The sequence below is a fragment of the Pseudorasbora parva genome, chromosome 17 (assembly GCF_024679245.1).
Source record: "Pseudorasbora parva isolate DD20220531a chromosome 17, ASM2467924v1, whole genome shotgun sequence".
In the NCBI taxonomy this organism is placed as follows: domain Eukaryota; kingdom Metazoa; phylum Chordata; class Actinopteri; order Cypriniformes; family Gobionidae; genus Pseudorasbora; species Pseudorasbora parva.
The window spans coordinates 19,462,428-19,483,051 of NC_090188.1; the positions used below are offsets into that span (position 1 = coordinate 19,462,428).

Sequence of the window (20,624 nt, forward strand, 5' to 3'; positions counted from 1 at the left end):
TTGCCAGAAGTTAAAAGCTAAAGGTAGGCTATATATGAAGGGACTACACCACAGTCGCTGGACTCACCATCACTAAGCTTCCGAGTTCCCTCTTCTGAGAACTCTTTCAGTTTTTATCTCAAAACATTTTTTCACAAAACATTTGAGCTAGTTTATAAAAGCACAATTATGAACATAATAAGGTTGTAAAAGCGGACTGAGCTGAGCTTTTCGGCGTGATGGTGTTTAATCTCCCCGACAGCCTCTGAAGTCCCATTTAGCCACTTGTTAGCAACTGCCTTTTTCAAGGCACATAACAGCTTTATAAAAATCACAAGTGAGTTAATACTGATTTTATGCTTTAGAATAAAACATGAAAGTGTGTTCACCGCAAACCTTATTTCAGCCATTTAAACAAATTCTTATAAACAAACAAAAAAATAACAACATTGACTTCGGGACGAGGGAACCAGAAGTGCTAAAAGGATAACTTGCTTCCGCATTTTGGCCTACAAAGTTATGTAATACCTGCACCACTCAAAGCAGAATTCATCTGCGTTCATCCACTAACTTCCCTTATAAGCACTTTGGAAACCTCAAAAGCTTCTCTAAATACTTACACAACAGAACACAAAAAAAGAAGTCTTTACACAAAACCAGAAAATAAACCAGAAATTCCAACAATTACTCTCCCGATCCAGTCCCACGCAAAGCATGCTGGGAATTAGAAACCCACTGCACAGTTTTAGTAAATGCAACAACACTTATTCATGTAGTCCCAACACAAATAAATGTGGATTGAACACAATGAAATTTAGTTGAGAAATGTTGAATTTTTGTGTCGCATTTACACAGTTTAATTGATTTAAAAGCAGCTATAGCTATAAAATCTGTGCAAATAATACTCTTATTAAAAAGGCTATTGGAAAAAAAACACTAAAGACAACCAGGATAGGAAGAGAAAAGGAGTGAGAGAAAAAGAATGACAGAGATGGTGCTTATGCCGCAAAGCGCTCATCTCCATGAGCTTGGAAGAAAAAGTGCTTTGGCATCTTAACTCTTCTGCAAATTGACCCAGATTAAATCAAATTTAAACGCGGCAGCTAATCAGAAATTTGGCACTCTCAGATGCAACTAAAATAGCATTTGCATCATAAAAGGACATTGTAGAATGTGAAGAGGGAGAAATCGCTGGTGTTAGATCTAAACAGAGCTGAGAGGACAAGAGAAAATAAACCCTGGATGAACGCCTGGGACATTTAGAATGGAAGAAGAGAAGAAACCTGTCTGGTCAGTTTATTGTCGATGTTGAGAGTCTTCTGATCCTAGGACCGTACCACCATCATTTAAAGGATCTAGAACCAAATCATGATCAGTTTCAGCACAACACTAAACAGAAAATACAGTAACTCAGATGAGAGTTTTACAACTGTAGGATGCACTTTATACAATTGGATGGACTTGATAAGTCCAAAAGACTGATATTGATAAGGCTGTTAAAAAGACTGAAATCACATTATATATATATTTTTTACATGTATATACTTGACTCATATCAATGTATATAGTATATACATGTATTCTCTCTCTCTCTCTCTCTCTCTCTCTCTCTCTCTCTCTCTCTCTCTCTCTCTCTCTCTCTCTCTCTCTCTCTCTCTCTCTCTCTCTCTCTCTCTCTCTCTCTCTCTCTCCTTAGTGGTGCTTGACTTGTGTCCAAAGCTTGAGGAAAGTGGCTCTGTTATTTCTGAAGAGGCTGATACACAGACGCGTCACAAATCCTCTTAGCCCCAACTGCAAATGGCTTTTGGGTGGCAGCTTAAAGGAGCCATTGTGGCGCTCCTGGTTTTGAAACTTCCTACAATGCCTTTCGGCCAGGCTAATGTAAATAAAAAGCGGCCCTGAACATAAGCACAGGAAGTGGAAGAAAGTAAGTCTGGTGTGAAAGAGAAAAAAAAGCCCAAGTCTAGTACTTTAAAACTGCCATCCTGAGACAGACAAATGTTAGATCTGCGATAGGAAAAGAGCAAGGGATGAGAATAGGAAGAGAAATAATTACAAGAAGTGCAAAAGACAAAGAAAGAGGCTGCAAATGTAGAGAAAGAGACTTCTTTTTTTGTGACTTCCCTCGTAAGGAACTGTAGAAAGGATGCTACATAAAGAGACATTCCAAAATAAAGTGCACAACCGGACCCCTTCGTGAATCACAGGGTACATGCAATGGTCACTTGAAATCATTTGGCTGTTTATGATCATGTGACCCAGGGAGGCTAATCCTTGGGAATAATTTTGACTTGGCATTTTTATATTACCTGGATTTTAAACCATAAGTCACTCTCCTACACATTTACATATTGTTACATGGAAAAAGTTTTTAATAAGTTTAAATAAATTTGAACATGCTAATAAAGTGCCACAAAGTACTAGTTTTGTATTTAAAGTCGCCATGAAATCAAAATGGACAATTTTGATTTCAATCCCCCCCCCCCCCCCAACCCAATGGTGCCCAATCAACTTACAAAGGACTAAATCATTTCCTACCCTACATTATTCTCATTTCATGACCATGTAAACATTTTAGGCATTATAGGGTGTTCCACACACAGCTACATATGATACAGTAACGCCCTACAGTGCTCACTAAAAGTCTGCGACTAGCTCATAGCGATACTGGTTTTCACATAGAATTCGCCCACATTGCCACCAAGTAAAACACAAATGGGAGGAGACAGGTGGAAGAAAAGAGATCAAAACAAGGACAGACCCCCATCTTTTGCCGCCCTTTTTTTTTTTCTCTAGGATGCCAATTCCCGCTTTGCTCAGTTCTTCATCTATTCAATTTCCATGTATGTAATTGGCTGCATGTAGAGATTGTGATCTTGGTAATCTAGACAGACGAGAAAAAGCAGGGTGGCCGGAGCTGCTGTTTCTCATAAGAGGCCCAGACACAGAGCGCAGCTTCATTAGGGGGTGGGAAGGACATGCATGAGCCAGTGTCCTCCCTCGACAGAAGCCACAGGCCGACATGTGGCGAGATTATGCATTATGGAAATCAGCATGACCCAGCGCTTGAGACCATAATGATTTAACACTGATCTCCGTGTGCCTGCGCACTGTAATCTGTTTTTTATTAGTCTGGGAATTTAGGTACAATTGTTTCAATATTGTCAAGCTATGCAGACAATTATTGGTGTATTGCTTAGTTTACATAAAGCATATAACAAACAGCAACAATAACAATCTTGTAGGAAGATACAGTATTTCATAATGGCGGTCGCAGCACAATTAACATGTGGATTTCAAAACTAAACACGGCAGGCTTTGTGTGCGGATTTTCTGTGTATGATAAGTTCAAATGTGACACTGCTTATTAAAATGTCATACATTTTTTAAAGGGGCTTAAGTTAATTTTGCCATAATATAACTGAACAATGTTGTGTGATGACTATTATACTAGAACAAAGAAGCTTAGAATAGTATTGCCAATAGCAAGGTAAGGTTTAGTGCTGGACATACAGTCAAATTTTGATGGACTTTTTTGAAAGCCCCTGCACAAAAAAACATATACTTTCTTTCTGAATAGATGCATGATATAAATCAGTTGGAGCAACCACGCAATTGGGAAGAAATAAGCATTATTACCCCGACAATAAAGAAATACAAAACGGGAATATAAAAACAACTAATGACAGACAGACGCTTTCAACCCCCGTTTCTTCAAAGTGCTCCTTGCCAATACGGGAAACAAACAACTCCAAAGCCGAGGCAGAGGCATTGATGTCGTCTTCTAATCTTCATAAAGGTAAATATGTGCGTCAGCCTCTCTTGGGCGACTGACTGAATCCAATGAAATATATATGTTTGTTTTAATAAACCTCGTCTCGAAGTGTACACTAAAGTGAGTGACTTCTTTTAACTTCCCCCTAATATGAGCCACATCAAAGGAAGTGAAGAAAAGGTTCAGATAACTCAAAGAATTACTGGATAAACTTTTACAGGATGGAAAGTCAAACAAGAAAAGCATTTAAGAGATGATCTAGTCGGTGACATACACGCGAGACTGAGGTATAAGTTTCTGTAAACACTGAACTCAATCAGGGCCTTGCACTGATACTTACAGCCAAAAGGAGATGCCATCAGAACACGATGCGCTGTGCCATGAGCTCTCCATATCATATACTTATTATGGCCGTACAGTACATGAGTGATGATGAGCCTGAGGTCATGCTCATAAAGGGGCATGATTTTTATAGAAGATGGCACCAAACCATTTCCAGATGGCTCATCAGTGTGGGCCGAGAGTCTACCCAAGACCAAACAGTCAGAAATGAAAGCGACTCGGCCCCTGTCTCCTGCAATATGACCGCCATCGCCGCCTGGGAGCAGTGCAATGAGACTCTCCTCGGCTCTCGAATGCCTGCCCAGGCTACTGCCACACAAAACAGCTGGTGTAAATGTGCTGATGGCATATATATCCACACAGACAAGTTAACAGGCTCTCTTTCTTTGTAGAGGCCCATAAATAGATTGCATATACTGTTGTTTCACTCCAGAAAAAAACAACTAAATCTTCACACAAGCTAAAAAGCTACTTCAAATGCACATAAAAAATAAAATAAAAATAACTATAACTATAAGCCATGCAAGGGCACCATCCAGCTCGTCAGGAGCAGCTGGGGTTAGGTGTCTTCCTCATGGACACCTCAACACTTGGTCAGGTGGAACCGGGGATTGAACCACCAACCTTTGTAGCCAACCTACATGAACCACTGAGCCACTGCCGCCCCAACTGTAGAAAACTGAAGCCCACATTTCACAGTAACGTTCATTCGGGTTTCTCGATTACATCATTTGGAGCCCGATTGAGCGCATTAGTGATCCTGAGGTGGAGCCACGTATGTAAGGTACTGCCTATACTCCCGCAGACTCAATCGCAAAGAAAGCTGTCAATCATAATGTTACACCTTGTTTTTATTGCACCAAATAACTAACTAACTAAAACCAAACTTATTGGAAAAAAAGAAACACTTGACTTGTAATTGTATATTTAGTTTGGCTAGCATCCCATTCGATTACACAGAGAAGGCAGGCTTATGACCAATACTGCAGCCAGCCACCAGGGGGTGATCTAAACGCTTTGGCTTCACTTTTCAGGATGTGTGCAGCACACTTGTACCATATAAATTACATATTTTAATACGATGAACATTACACAGCACGTCTCAGACAAAACAACAATGTCGAGATGAGAAATCTTTTAAGATTCAGTTTAAAACACGAAAGCCAGGTTTAAAAAAAATAAAAATAATAATATGTTGGCTTCATATATTTTTTAAAGTAAGAAGCTTATATTATTTTGTGGTGTAACGTCAAATACAAATACTGAAATACTTAGGGGAAAGCATAAAACTTAATTATTTTCAAAACATTTTAAGGATTTAAAAAAAAAATCAATCGCTAGTATACATTCATCATTATAAAAAAGTTAATATTTATAAAATAAAGAGTAAACAGTGATCTTGACACATTTGTTAGGGCCTCCAGTAACCAATAATATTGACTTCTTGTTGGTTAAACTGACTGGCTTGGCGGGGAAAAAAAAGTTTTAAAAATACATATTAAAATGTAAAACTTTTAATTTATTTTTAAACTCTTAATAAACTTTTTATTATACATTTATATGCATAATATTTATATTTAATTTGATTAATATTAACACATTTGGTAACACTTTAGTATGGTGAACACATTCACTATTTACTACGACTTTTGCCACAATAAACTCTTAATTTACTGCTTATTAATAGTCATAAGGTTGTTTTTGTAGCATTTAAGTTTAGGTATTGGGTAGGATTAAGGGATGTAGAATAAGGTCATGCAGAATAAGGCATTAATATGTGCTTTATAAGTTCTAATAAACAGCCAATATCCTAGGAATATGCATGCTAATAAGCAACTAGTTAACAGTTAATAACTGAACCTTAAATAAAGTGTTACGACATGTATATATTTATGATTTTGCCAACACTTAATGCAACATTCAAGTTCAACCTTTTAATGAGATTTATATAAAAGATTGAAATGTTTTCTTTGAAAAGTATATTTGAATAACTTAATAGTTTTAAGATATTCACAAATTGGTAACACTTTATTTAAAGCCTTTATGCATAATGCATTTTAAAAAAATTCATATGAATGTTATGACATTATATATATTTTTATAATTAGTTTTTAACAAAAGTGTACATGCATTATAATATTTGCAGATTTCTTGTTACATCTGAAACTGTTTGTTTGTCACGTCTATTAATGCCTTATACTTTATGTATTATTATGCATTATAACTGTGTTACAATTATTCATGAAAACCATAAACTGTATGCACTGTATAAAGGTGCATATGCATAAACAATGCATTTAAAATACTTCTACGATGCATTATCTATAAAGGCTTTAAGTAAAGTGTTACGGAATTTATTAAGTCAAGGGAGAAAAAAAGAGGACTCCAGAGATACTTAATTTTACTTGACTGTAATGTTCAGCACTCTAGAATTCTTATAAGTCCATCTAACTAATTCTCTCTACCTCCATCATCCTTCCATTTCTTCCAGCCTGCCAGTGTTACAGGGTTCAAATTGAGCTTGTTAAAAAGGGAACCTCTCTCTAACTCACGGATGATTATTCATTTAGCTGCTTTATAGAGTCTTCGCCAGTGATAAGAGCTCTCTATTCATTTGCCCTGAAAAAGACCATCACAACATTCTTTCCCCCATGTTCCCCACATCAGCGTGGAATATAGCTGTTCATTCGAATTTGATCCCTTGCTAATTGAAAATAACAGCCTCTTTTGCGTACTGATTGATGGCTTATTCACCCTTATATCACAGAGTCATAAATACAGGTAATGCTTGATTATGTTCTCTGTTCCCACAGATCTTGACATGCCAAACGAGGTAATAAAATGCTAGGAACGAGGAGTGGTTTTGAAATAGCTTGTGATAGAGTTGCCTCGTTAATTGTTTGTGCGTGTAATACACATGGGTGTGTGATTAAAAGCATCTCACACTCAAATGAGGCTGACCCTTATGCATCGTCATCCTTTTTATTAAAGGTCCCATGACATGAAAATTTCACTTTATGAGTTTTTTTTAACATTAATATGAGTTCCCCTTGCCTGTCTATGGTCCCTCAGTGGCTAGAAATGGAGATAGGTGTAAACCAAGACCTGGGTATATGCTGCTCTGCCTTTGAGAGAATGAAAGCGTAGATGGGTCAATCCGGAATCTTCCCTATATGTCATCATACGGGGAAAGGGAACCTCCCCTTTCTCTGCTTTGCCCGGAGAATTTGGAGAAAATGTTTTTTTTAATATATTTACAAACCCAATTCCAAAAAAGTTGGGACACTGAACAAATTGTGAATAAAAACAGAATGCAATGATGTGAAAGTTTAAAATTTCAATATTTTATTCAGAATACAAGATGGCATATCACATTTTTAAAATGAGAAAATGTATAATATTAAAGGAAAAAATAAGTAGATTTTTAATTTCATGGCATCAACACATCTAAAAAATGTTGGGACAAGGCCATGTTTACCAATGTGTGGCATCCCCTCTTCTTTTTAAAACAGTCTGCAAATGTCTTGAGGAGACTGAGGAGACAAGTTGCTCAAGTTTAGGAATAGGAATGTTGTCCCATTCTTGTCTAATAGAAGCTTCTAGTTGCGCATCTTTCTTAGGTCTTCTTTGTTACATCTTCCTCTTTATGATGCGCCAAATGTTTTCTATGGGTGAAAGATCTGGACTGCAGATGGGCCATTTCAGTATCCGGATCCTTCTTCTACGCAGCCATGATGTTGTAATTGATGCTGTATCTTGTCTGGCATTGTCATTTTTGGAATCTTCCATGAAAGAAAAGACATCTAGATGGGATCATATGTTGTTCTAGAACTTCTATATACTTTTCAGCATTGATGGTGCCTTTCCAGATGTGTAAGCTGTCCATGTCAAACGCACTCATGCAACCCCATACCATCAGAGATTAAGGCTTCTGAACTGAGCTCTGATAACAACTTGGGTTGTCCTTGTCCTCTTTTTTCCAGATGACATGGTATCACACAGTTTTCCAAAAAGAACTTCACATTTTAATTTGTCTGACCACAGAACAGTTTTCCACTTTGCCACAGTCCATTTTAAATGAGCAGGCATTTTCCCAGAGAAAACACCTGTGCTTCTGGATCATGTTTGTATGGCTTCATTTTTGACCTATAGAGTTTTAGCCGGCAATGGTGAATGGCACAGTGGATTGTGTTCACCGACAATGTTTTATGGAAGTATTCCTGAGCCCATGTTGTGATTTCCATTACAGTAGCATTCCTGTATATGATGCAGTGCCATCTAAGGGCCCAAAGATCACAGGCATACAGTATAGTTTTCCGGCCTTGACCCTTATGCACAGAGATTGTTCCAGATTCTCTGAATATTTGGATGATATTATGCACTGTAGATGATGATAACTTCAAACTCTTTGCAAACTCCTTTCTGATACTCCACTATTTTCCGCCACAGCATTGGGGGAATTGGTGGACTTAAATTGTTACAGTCTATTGTAAAAGTATTTGAGAGGGGTTCCACTTGTACTACACATTTCAAATGCAAAGATGTCAGCCAATCACAACAGTGGGCATTTACACTGAAGTCTTACATCAGACACACCCCTTCAAACAGAGCATTCAAGCCAGAGGGCTAAAATCAAGATAGCAATATGTTTTTTTTCTTCTTTTTTTCTAAATTATGACATTGTATGATGTCAAAATCATACTAACAATATAAGTACACCTCAGGAAACATTCCAAAATAATAAAACAAATCCGCATTATGGGACCTTTAAATCAGACTGTAAGAAAGAGGCATATTAAAGATACAGTCATTTGAGTCATTTGAAACTTCTATTATTATGGCAGGTCTATTATTATGGCATATATATATATATATATATATATATATATATATATATATATATATATATATATATATATATATATATATATATATATATATATATATATATATATATATATATTCTATTCTCTATATATATATATATATATATATATATATATATATATATATATATATATATATATATATATATATATATATATATATATATATACACACACACACACATTTTTCACATAAAAAATAAAAAAAATGTGCAGAGCTAATGGATTTTTTTTTTAAAAACGCACTAAACTAAATTATGACAGTTTTGAGAATAGAGTGATAAAGTCATTGAATTCACAAATAGCAATTATATACATGAGTTAAATGAAAGATTAAACCTATGCTCCAACACAAACTATAGACTTAAGTATGGATGATTTAACTGATGTGCACGAGAGAGGGAAAAGCCTAAGCTGGTTTACTGTTGGCTGGATTTAGATGGGTTTTGAGCACTTTTCAGCTGCCTGTCCAGCTAAATCAACTAAACATGAGATTAGCCAGACTGTAAAACCAGCTTAAACCAACTAAAACCAACAAGCCAGGTTGTTTTGACAGGATTACAGATCTAACAAAGCTGAACTCACAAAACAAGAAGTTCATGTACTCAAAAATTGTCTCTTAGTTAGATTAGGATCTTAAGACAAATATTACTCTAAGTTGACATTTTGCTTTGCATTGTGGTGCTCCATAAAAACGGCTACAATATTTTTCAAAGCAGGTGCCTTGTTCACCCAAATTGGATGGGTCAGCAGAGGGTACTTCAGTAATGTGGCAAACCACTTCAAAACCCTTTCCTTTCACTTTTTCTTGCATTCTCTCGCCTTCCTTTCCCCCTTCTCATCTCTGCTGTTATTTCAGAGGAATCTCTTTCAACTAGAGAGGGCTTAGGACAACTGCAGAGTTTGACATAATTATGTCTGGGCTAGCTTTAATCACTTTGGGCCTTCACTCCTTGACGCACATTATCTGACTCCAAACATGTCAGATCCATGCTTGAAATAGGCCAATTTACCCTCCGTAGCCTGCGCTGGAATCTAGCTCTGTGTCAAAGGCACAGATGCATAATTGTCCTCGTTTTTTGTATTTTTTAATGTGTTTTTGAACACAGCTTGTCTACAAGAATATAAAAAAAGAAACTTGACTTTCTACACTTTTAATAGGTTAAAAATCTACCTAACTCGAGGTTAACAAAGTAATGAGTAAGAAAAAGTGCGTGTCACAACAATAAGAGGAGATTCAATGTTGAACATTAAGACAACATTAAAACAATACATTTAAAGCTAATTACAGACAGACTCAAATGAAACAATGCTAAGATTTTAGCTATACAGAGGTTTTAATTAGCAACTATAATATTCACTTTGAGGTAGAGAGAATGTTTTGACATGGCGGTTAGTTCTTTTATAGCTTCTAACAGAAATTACAAAAAAAAAAAAAAAAAAAAGAAGGAAAAAAAGTTATGGTTGCCTGGTTCTCACTCCTAAAAATATTAAACAAATTCCTGTATATTTTGCAGCTTATAACTGTATAATTTTGTTAAGTGATAATGGTAACATAACCGTCTACTTCACCTATCAAAATCGGATTAAAAACCATAATATTGTATTGTACAGAAAAAAATATTGTACTGTAAGTGGCCCTGTCCATAAAACGTGTCCAATAATCATATATACACTGTAAAAAAAATGTTTTTGTTTTTTTGTCGGTTTAACTTAAAAAAGTAAGTAAACTGGTTGCCTTAAATTTTTGAGTTTATTGAAATTAAAAATTTGAGTTGATACAATGAAGGAAATTTGTTTAATAAATAGAAACTCAATATATTATTGTATCTGAACCACATAAAAAATGTGATAAATCATGAAAATAGCACTATTTGGCATGTTTCACTGTGTCATCAGAAATAAAACACACACAATTACCCAATATGCTTACAAAATCTTTTAATAATATTTGAATAAAGGTTGTCGAATCTCAAAAAATGTTCATTGTATTAACTCAAAACATGTATTAACTTTGTATTAACTTGTATTAACTTTTTTACAGTGTAGATGTTACACATGATCACTAAAATACACTAAAATAATGTAATAAACAAACTATATTCACTAAAACTATTTAAAGTTCACCCATTTATGATTTTTCACTGTATATGATAAAGTAATTTAGTTAACAAATTAATTTCTGTATAAAATAAATTTTGGTCATCTTTTTGTAATGTACTCAATTATCAACTGTCACTTATCAAAAATCAACTGGATTTGCTTTGGCACTCGTTATGCTTATTTAAAAGCATTTTTAATATTACTGTTCTTTTGAGTGTATGATCTGACTCCATGCACTCGTTGCAATAAGGGGTCCATTTCCAATGAGCCCCCTCTGAAAGAAAGCTATGGATACATCCAAATCCGTGGATTTTTTGCCACCCTCATTTTACAGGCACACCACATGCCCAGCCAAGACTCAAATGGGTCAGAGAACAAAGGCACATCAAAGCCACACAACCAGGTCATGCACACACAGCCTAATGTGCTCCCAAGATGCAGCCATTCAACCTAAAACCAGGACCTTTGATGATAGCAGCCTGATGGACCATTGTTAAAAAAGAAGCCATCAGCAAATATGAGCAAATCTACTCTCAAGATAATGCAGGCCTGAACTACACACACTGAGACCAGAGCGAGGCACAGCATGATACAGAGTCTGATAATGAAAAAATACAGTACTCCTATAAATGAGTATGTGTGTGTGTGCGAGCGCGTGTCTGCGTGTATTTCATCTGCATTCATAATAAACCCTAAGACAAAGACTTACATGTCTGAGCGTTACCATCCGAGTTGGGTTTTTAATCTTGTCCTCTGCCTGAGTTCATCCAACACCCCCGTCCTCTGACTAGACAAGAAACAGACACGAAGGAGAGACAAAAGGGAACATAAGTGGACAATGGAAAATGTTAAGTTGTTGTGGTAGGCTCGAGTTTGAGAGGTCCAAAGAGAGCTGAGACAACAACTTCTCGCTTGGCCAGAGCGTAGGGAAGAGGCACAAGTCGGTGCTCCCAGAGGAACTTGAAACAACTCCCCGCACCAAACTTCTGAACGTATGGCCAGGACGAGTAGCGGCTCCCTCTTCACTCTCCTGAGGCCCTGCAGCTGAACCCAGACCTGATGTATCTGTCATCCGGAGAGGAGAGCAGAGGCAGTTGACATGCCCGAGCTTGTGGGCACATGTGTGAAGCACTGGTCTATTTGTCCACCGGTTCAATTTGGTTGAGAGAGGAAAACATATTTTTTTAATAATAATAATCTAGCTGAGATACTTGATATCAGGTGAACTTAAGGTTATAGTTAATCCCCCCACAATAAACAGGAAGAAATTTAAAGAATAATAGCTGAAAATATTTTCACATTACAAAAAATACAGTGGGGTCCAAAAGCCTAAATCACAATAAAAAAATGAGAGGGCATGACAATTTCTTTTTTTTTTTTTTTTAACTTAAAGGTAGGTAAAATTATATGGACCCACTATATATTAGAGGTCCTTAAAGGTGCACTATGTAGGATTTTGCAGTAAAACATCCAACAACAAAAAATAAACAAATATTTGGAAATCGGGACGTCTGAGGGAGTCGCCTGTCAATTGCATCATATCTACATTACCCCCAGATTCCGGTTTTATTTGTAAGAAATGCTTTACTCCTAACAGTGTGCAACAAGTGTCACAGCAGGGCTGAGCAAACCCAGAGTAACGTCATAACAATTTTAAACACACTTAAATGTATCTAATATGATAAACAGAGCTATGTTACCTCATACTCATGACTGAAAAATCGTAAATGGTGACTGTGTCCTGTTATTGTAAAAGTCCCACTGCTTGCGAGCCGTGTGTTGAGCTGCAGTCGCTCCACAACATTCGGTCCTGCTCTGCTTCATACTACATACTAATCACATCCATGAACATGATTTATGAGTCATATCCCTATCCTGTTCTTTCCCACCGTCTTTGAGGTACATTTCCCGAGATTCTGTGCTCAAACTTGCCATCATCAAGCTACGCCTTTGTTTTGAACAGGCCCTCTAGTAGACAAAAAAGTTACATAATGCAGCTTTCACTACTACAGTGCCTTGCGAAAATATTTGGCCCCCCTGAACTTTGCGACCTTTTTCCACATTTCAGGCTTCAAACATAATGATATGAAACTGTTATTTTTTTGTGAAGAATCAACAAGTGGGACACAATCATGAAGTGGAACGAAATTTATTGGATATTTCAAACCTTTTTAACAAATGAAAAACTGAAAAATTGGGCGTGCAAAATTATTCGGCCCTTTTAATTTAAGTGCAGCAAACTCCCTCCAGAAGTTCAGTGAGGATCTCTGAATGATGCAATGCTGACTTAAATGACTAATGATGATAAATAGAATCCACCTGTGTGTAATCAAGTCTCCGTATAAATGCACCTGCACTGTGATAGTCTCAGAGGTCCGTTTAAAGCGCAGAGAGCATCATGAAGAACAAGGAACACACCAGGCAGGTCCGGGATACTGTTGTGGAGAAGTTTAAAGCCGGAGCACTGTGCAAGCGATAATATTGAAATGGAAGGAGTATCAGACCACTGCAAATCTACCAAGACCTGGCCGTCCCTCTAAATTTTCAGCTCATACAAGGAGAAGACTGATCAGAGATGCAGCCTAGAGGCCCATGATCACTCTGGATGAACTGCAGAGATCTACAGCTGATGTGGGAGACTCTGTCCATAGGACAACAATCAGTCGTATACTGCACAAATCTGGCCTTTATGGAAGAATGGCAAGAATAAAAAAAGTGTTGTTTAAAGTTTGCCACAAGCCACCTGGGAGACACACCAAACATGTGGAAGAAGGTGCTCTGGTCAGATGAAACCAAAATTGAACTTTTTGGCAACAATGCAAAACGTTATGTTTGGCATAAAGGCAACACAGCTCATCACCCTGAACACACCATCCCCACTGTCAAACATGGTGGTGGCAGCATCATGGTTTGGGCCTGCTTTTCTTCAGCAGGGTCAGGGAAGATGGTTAAAATTGACGGGAAGATGGATGGAGCCAAATACAGGACCATTCTGGAAGAAAACCTGATGCAGTCTGCAAAAGACCTGAGACTGGGACGGAGATTTGTCTTCCAACAAGACAATGATCCAAAACATAAAGCAAAATCTACAATAGAATGGTTCAAAAATAAACATATCCAGGTGTTACAATGGCCAAGTCAAAGTCCAGACCTGAGTCCAATCGAGAATCTGTGGAAAGAACTGAAAACTGCTGATTACAAAAACTCTCCATCCAACCTCACTGAGCTCGAGCTGTTCTGCGAGGAGGAATGGGCAAAAATTTCAGTCTCTCGATGTGCAAAACTGATAGAGACATACCCCAAGCGAACCCTTACAGCTGTAATCGCAGCAAAAGGTGGCACTACAAAGTATTACCTTAAGGGGGCAGAATAATTTTGCACGCCCAATTTTTCAGTTTTTGATTTGTTAAAAAAGTTTGAAATATCCAATAAATTTCGTTCCACTTCATTATTGTGTCCCACTTGTTGTTGATTCTTCACAAAAAATGACAGTTTCATATCATTATGTTTGAAGCCTGAAATGTGGCAAAAGGTCGCAAAGTTCAAAGGGGCCGGATATTTTTGCAAGGCACTGTATGTACTAACATTTAAATTAATCATTTGATAATGCACTTATTGTGTACATACATGTTTTTTACATTGTACTTACATTTAAAAAATAAAAAAAATACATGTATGTAATTAATTAATCTGTAATTAATTTCTAAGGTTACACTTATAATTACACTGTTGGTCACTTTCTCAGGCCTTGTCCACACAAATATGTTTTTGTATCTTTTTCTTATCACATCTTTTTCTCTGTTTTTTGGCCTTCCATCCACAATGAGACAACTTTTTATTAAAGAAGCTTTTTGAAAACTGTATGGACAGCAGCTTTTTTTAAACTGGGATTTTTGATAAACGCTCACCAAAGTCGATAATTCTGAAAATGCTGTTTTCATGTTGCAGTCTGGACTGTGAAAACTGAGGTATCTGAAAACAATGAAGCATGTTTACATTGGACTGATAGATATTCATGTTTACACCGGTATTCTGCCTGTTATGTATAATTTCACAGTTGCTAAAATATGTTACTTTTCACACTCTTCATATCACAGTCCTGCAAAAATGACACAAAAAAAAAACATGACAGCAGTTGCGTTTTAGACCAGACACGTGATGAGTGAGTGCGATCTGGATGCATCAGTGATTGTTGAGATATTTAGCAAAATAGCGTGATAGCTTGATTATGTCTGTTCCGTCTGCATCTTCCCTCATCCCTGTGAGCTTTATGAGGGTTTACACATGTGCAGTAAGGTCAATTTTGCGTTTTCGGACATTTCAGTGTGGAAGAGAAACTATTTGAAAATGCTAGTGTGGACGGAGAGTGGACTGAAACGAGAGCGTCATTTTCAAATGAGTCCAAATTAATGCAGACGTAGCCTCATTATCTGACTTATTGCTGGACAATTTCGGCTGCACTTTCGGTCTTAACATAATGTTTAAGCAGCAGCCCTTGCACAAAAAAAACAAAAAACAATCAAAACACAAACAACACAACAGTTGAGAGAACTGGAGAAATGACAACAATAGTTGGGTCCAAAAATGACATTTAAATTCAGAAGTGGTCACAGACCTTTGGATCCCACTCTACTACAATCTTTTATATTCAGCGTTCCATGCATCACATTATATCATCCTAAACCTGTCGTTAACCTATGCAGGAATCTTTAACAGCCACACGTTCATGTGTATAGTCCGTATGCATTTGTGTCTATTATCAGCCTTGACTGTATTGGACAATGTAAGTCGCACCGCAACGTACCCCACATAGTCCATTTAAGCAAGAAACAAGCAGGCCCGCAGCACAGCTATTACAGATCTGCGGAGAGCCTGATACATTCTGACTCTTTGTGTAATTGTCTCTCGCATCTGAATACAAATTCCCAGTCGCCGTGATTCGTCATATTTATTTATTCCTTTTTCCTCCAGCTACATCTTTTATTAGTCCTGCTCTCTGTGTCAGGATTTAATTTCTGAGGGAAAAAAACAACACAGGCAGTTGATTATTGTTATTAAGAATGCGATATTGCAACGTCAGAAATAAAATCTATGGCACATAAAGTGACAGATTAGAGGGAGGAGGAGTGTTCATTTACAAGTGTTAAGACATCACGTCGTATTGCCCAGCAACAGCAAATGAAAATCAACTGTTTCCTACTGTTTGTGTGATACAGACGGAAGCTCGAGGGGAGGTGAGGGAAGGGAGTGCGTGCGAGGAGTGCGAGCGGTAACTGTCAGTGCCAGAGGAGGGGCAAAGACGCTGGAATCACAGTCCCCCCGTTCTGCTTTGGTCGAACAAGAGGAAGCGGACCCCTCCTCTATTTACCTAGAGAAATGAAGCAGTTTTATCTCCTCATCTCTAAGGCACCATGTGCACGATATGGCCAACGACAAGGGAAATTATGGAGGAGATTACCCGTGCTATTGTTACATTACATAAACTCTCATTTCCTCTTCATCCAGGATAAGAACGCTTATGCTTACGAACCTAACAAATTTCACAAATACGAACATTATGTTTAGAGGACCAATTTGATGGGCTAGGTATTAGTTGTCATAATAAAGACACAGCTGGCTATTTATATTATGTAATATGTGCTAACACATGAATATTAACAGAACTACTGTAACGATAATGGGCTTAACTGGTGCTGCTGATGTAAAAATGAGTGTAACAACCTCATAATGTGAGTAAAAGTGGAAATGCAAGAGTGGTAGTACCGGCATAATCATAATGGATTTAAAAGTGCGATGAATTAGCATTGATAATGTGACATTAGCCGCTTTTCCACAGTCGGGCCGAACGGTTCTTAGAATGGCAAAGAATGGTTCCAGTTGTTTTTCCCACTTGAGCCTGGTATGGCATGGCACAATTACAAACCATTCTCTGCCCAGAATACTCTGTGTTGGAAGAATCCACGAACTGACTTAGCCACTCATGATTGGTCACTAGTCTGTTGTGGCTAAGCGCCATTTACGTCTTATATCAACGGTAAACCGCTTTGTTTGGCACATTCTGAAATTGAGCGTTTGCTGGGCCTGGGGTCAATAGAAGCTTTTCTTTGACTAACAAGGAGGTTTTCAGCTTCAAAACGTACAGGTTATTGTTATATCATGATGAACTTTAATCAAAGGCTGAATGAAAAGCTGATTTCTCAATTCATGACCTCAAGCAGCGATGAAAGGGCCCCGCACCCATGCCACCATCACCGGATGGATTCAGGAAAACGGAGCATGGTGGTCAATATGCATTTCATTATATAAAAATAGGAGGACTATGCCAGTCATTTGTATTTGCCACACTTCCTGCAACCAGCTGGTGGCGCTTTGACTATGACTGAATATTGCCATGGAGATGTCTTCAGGGCAGGACTCTTCTCAAATGTGAAGTTTGGGGCAGATCAGATATTGTACCTGACTTATAAAAGCTTCCTGTTTCATGGCAAAAACATCAAAATTTGTCAGGCCACCACAGACGAAACTGTGAAAGTTTCAGCGAAAACTCAAGATCTTTGAAATTTAACATCACTAAGGCCTTAAGATTAGACTGACCAAATATGATGTTGTTCTGAGTTAATCCCAGTGTAAAGAATACTATTTCCTGTTTCCAGCAGGTGGCGCTCTGACTAACTGAATATTGACATGTAGATGTGTTCAGGCCAGGACTGGGGAACATCGAACAATGCATTACACCAACAACTTATTTCATGGCGAAACAGAATTTTGTCAGGCGGCCCTTCAGCGAAAACTAAAGTTCTTTGCAGTTTAACATTGCAAAGGACCGAATAACATTAGACTGAATAATGTTAGACTGACCAAATATGATGTTTATCTGATAAAATCAGTTTGTTAAAGTATAATGTGTGGAAATGGCAAATTCTGGCAATGTCAGTTTTGCAGAGAATATTCTAAATGTCTCACTTCACTGCTGGGTTTTCAGATATGGCTCCCAGGAACTTTTTTTGTAGGTATTGGGTTGTTATACATGTGCTGACTGAATTTCATACCTGTACGTGAAATGTAGCGTGAATGGCGCTTTATTTAATTTTTTTAGTAGCTGCTATCGAGTCATTTTGCCACACGTAATTCTAAAACAGACGTAAATGTTCACTACACCTAATGTGTGCAATGACATTAAAATCAGTTTCATGACATTTCTAGCATGTTTAGGCCCTCAAAAATGCGATTCATTTCGGAGAATAATAATAGACGGAGCAATTCCAATATGGTTCTCACACCATCGGTGCTTGGGCCCTAATAAATAAAGTATAAATAGAGTGTAGGCAATAAGAAGATATGAAGTGATCACAAGGATAACATGAGAGACCGGGGAGTCTTTGTTAAAAAAATAAAAATAAATAATAATAATAATAATAATAATAATAATAATAATAATAATAATAATAAAACAAACTTTGATGTACTGCAACAAAAGAAATTACTTTTAAAATCTATTTTAAATTCTTTTGAACTTTCTTTGCCTACAATCATTTTTAAAAAGTATTTTGGGTTCCACTACTTAATGTATTTAGTTGTTTTCAACAATAATAACAACACATGTTTCTTGAGCACCAAATCAGATTTCTGAAGGATCATGTGACACTAAAGACTAGAGTAAAGTGTTGATCGGATGATTGCAAAATATATATATATATATATTTTTAACTAAGCCTACATTAGGTCACCTAAAACCAAACGGTCACCTCTGGAAGGTGGTGCTTATTGTAGTTATTTTAGCCTTGTAGCTTATTTCTAATTGGTTAAAACTGATGGTGTTACAACTCACCCCCTGTTAAAACACTCCTCTAGAGGCTACAGTGTTGTAGTATCAGTGGCAGTTATGTTGAGGACTGGCACTGTAGGCAAGATGAGAAAACAACAGCTAATTCATAAACAAAAAAAATCTCTTCTGCAATTTGTCCATGTTGACATATTATGTTATGAATCATTTAGATGTCCATCTCTAAAAATCATAGAGCAACAATGAAAAAAAATAACAAAAAAAAATTAAAAATTAGCCATAATGGCAAATCACCCTGAAACATTATGACTCATTTTTAACCAGTCTCATTGAATTGATTTGTATTAAGCTAGAAACGTGATCTTTTTCTGTAAGCCTTTTAACCCATGTATTCTGTGTGATGCCCCCAGATATGTGCCTGCTGTCTGATTTCAAAGAGAGTCAAGTTAATCAAAACCAGGGGCTCGCCAAACAGTGATCACAAAGACTCAGAGAGAGAGAGAGAGAGAGAGAGAGAGAGAGAGAGAGAGAGAGAGAGAGAGAGAGAGAGAGAGAGAGAGAGAGAGAGAGAGAGAGAGAGAGAGAGAGAGAGAGAGAGAGAGAGAGAGAGAGAGAGAGAGAGACAGACAGCGACAGACAGACAGACAGACAGACAAACAGACAGACAGATGGCCAAAAAGACACAAGCAGCAGCAGGGAGGGAGTCAGGGGAGGTATATGCAAGTATGATCAATAAACATTTATGATCAGAAATTAAAAGATAAAAAGTACAGATTATACACGCTGCAAAATCATGTCTCATGTTGTATTGTGCTCTCTTTTCTGACCTGATTCCAAACCTGTATGGCTTTCTGTAAAACAAAAAAAGAGATGCTTGGCAGCATGTTTGGGACTGACAGACTGGTTCACCACTCACTTTTATTGCATGCAGTGAATATGAATGTTGACGGAGGCTGACATTCTGCTCAAAATCATCCATTTTACTCAGAAGTCAGTCAGCAACTTTATTTAACATGAGTAAATGATTAAAATGCTTTCTTCTATTCCTTTCACTACACATTTAAAGAGTTAGTTCACCCAAAAATGAAACTTCTGTTTTAATTACACACACTCATGTCATGCCAGACCCATTCGACTTTCGTTCATCATAATTTAGAACTTTCCCAAATATTAATCTCCAATGCGTTCACGAAAGCACCACGTGCATGCCTTTTGTGTTGACATGAGAGCAGACGGTGTTGCATAAATGCGCCTTGGACATTATTATTTTTTAAATAAAGTTGTAAATTATGTTGTTGTTTTTGGGGTGTTTTTGCACAATCAAAGCATTTGCATCATACTGCATCAAATTGAGGTTAAAACACTTGAGTCACATGAAACACTTTTATGTCTTCACCTTTCTGTGGCTTAAAAGGTGGCTGTTGCGTAGGCTGTCAATGGAGGGACAGAAAGCTCTCAGATTTCGTTAAAAAGATCTCGTGTTCTGAAGATGAATGCATGTCTTATACTGTATGCTTGGAATGCAAATCAAGGGAATCCAACACAGAATATGCTTTTTTTGGGAAATCAAGTGTTCTACCACACTGGTCCACAAAAGATAATTTATGGAATATAAAAACTGAATACAAATTTCTGTTTATAAACTTTCAGTGTTTTTCTTAAATTATAGCTTTAAAATGTATCAGAATTTCATTCATATTAATTCTACGTCAATAAAATTACAGCTAGATTACGCACAGTATTTGGAATTATGCCT

General features: G+C 37.2%; 1 long non-coding RNA gene across 12 annotated transcripts in view; it reads right to left on the reverse strand.

Annotated features, from left to right (window-relative positions):
* Positions 1 to 20,624, reverse strand: part of LOC137045543 (uncharacterized) — a 407,625-nt gene that overhangs the window by 193,589 nt on the left and 193,412 nt on the right. For 11 of the 12 annotated variants that reach the window (XR_010898800.1, XR_010898803.1, XR_010898799.1 and 8 more), the window contains one exon: positions 11,795 to 11,872. The exons of the other annotated variant lie outside the window; for it this stretch is intronic. This is a non-coding gene — a long non-coding RNA (uncharacterized lncRNA). The remainder of the gene's footprint in view (positions 1 to 11,794; positions 11,873 to 20,624) is intronic. 12 annotated transcript variants of the gene reach the window in all.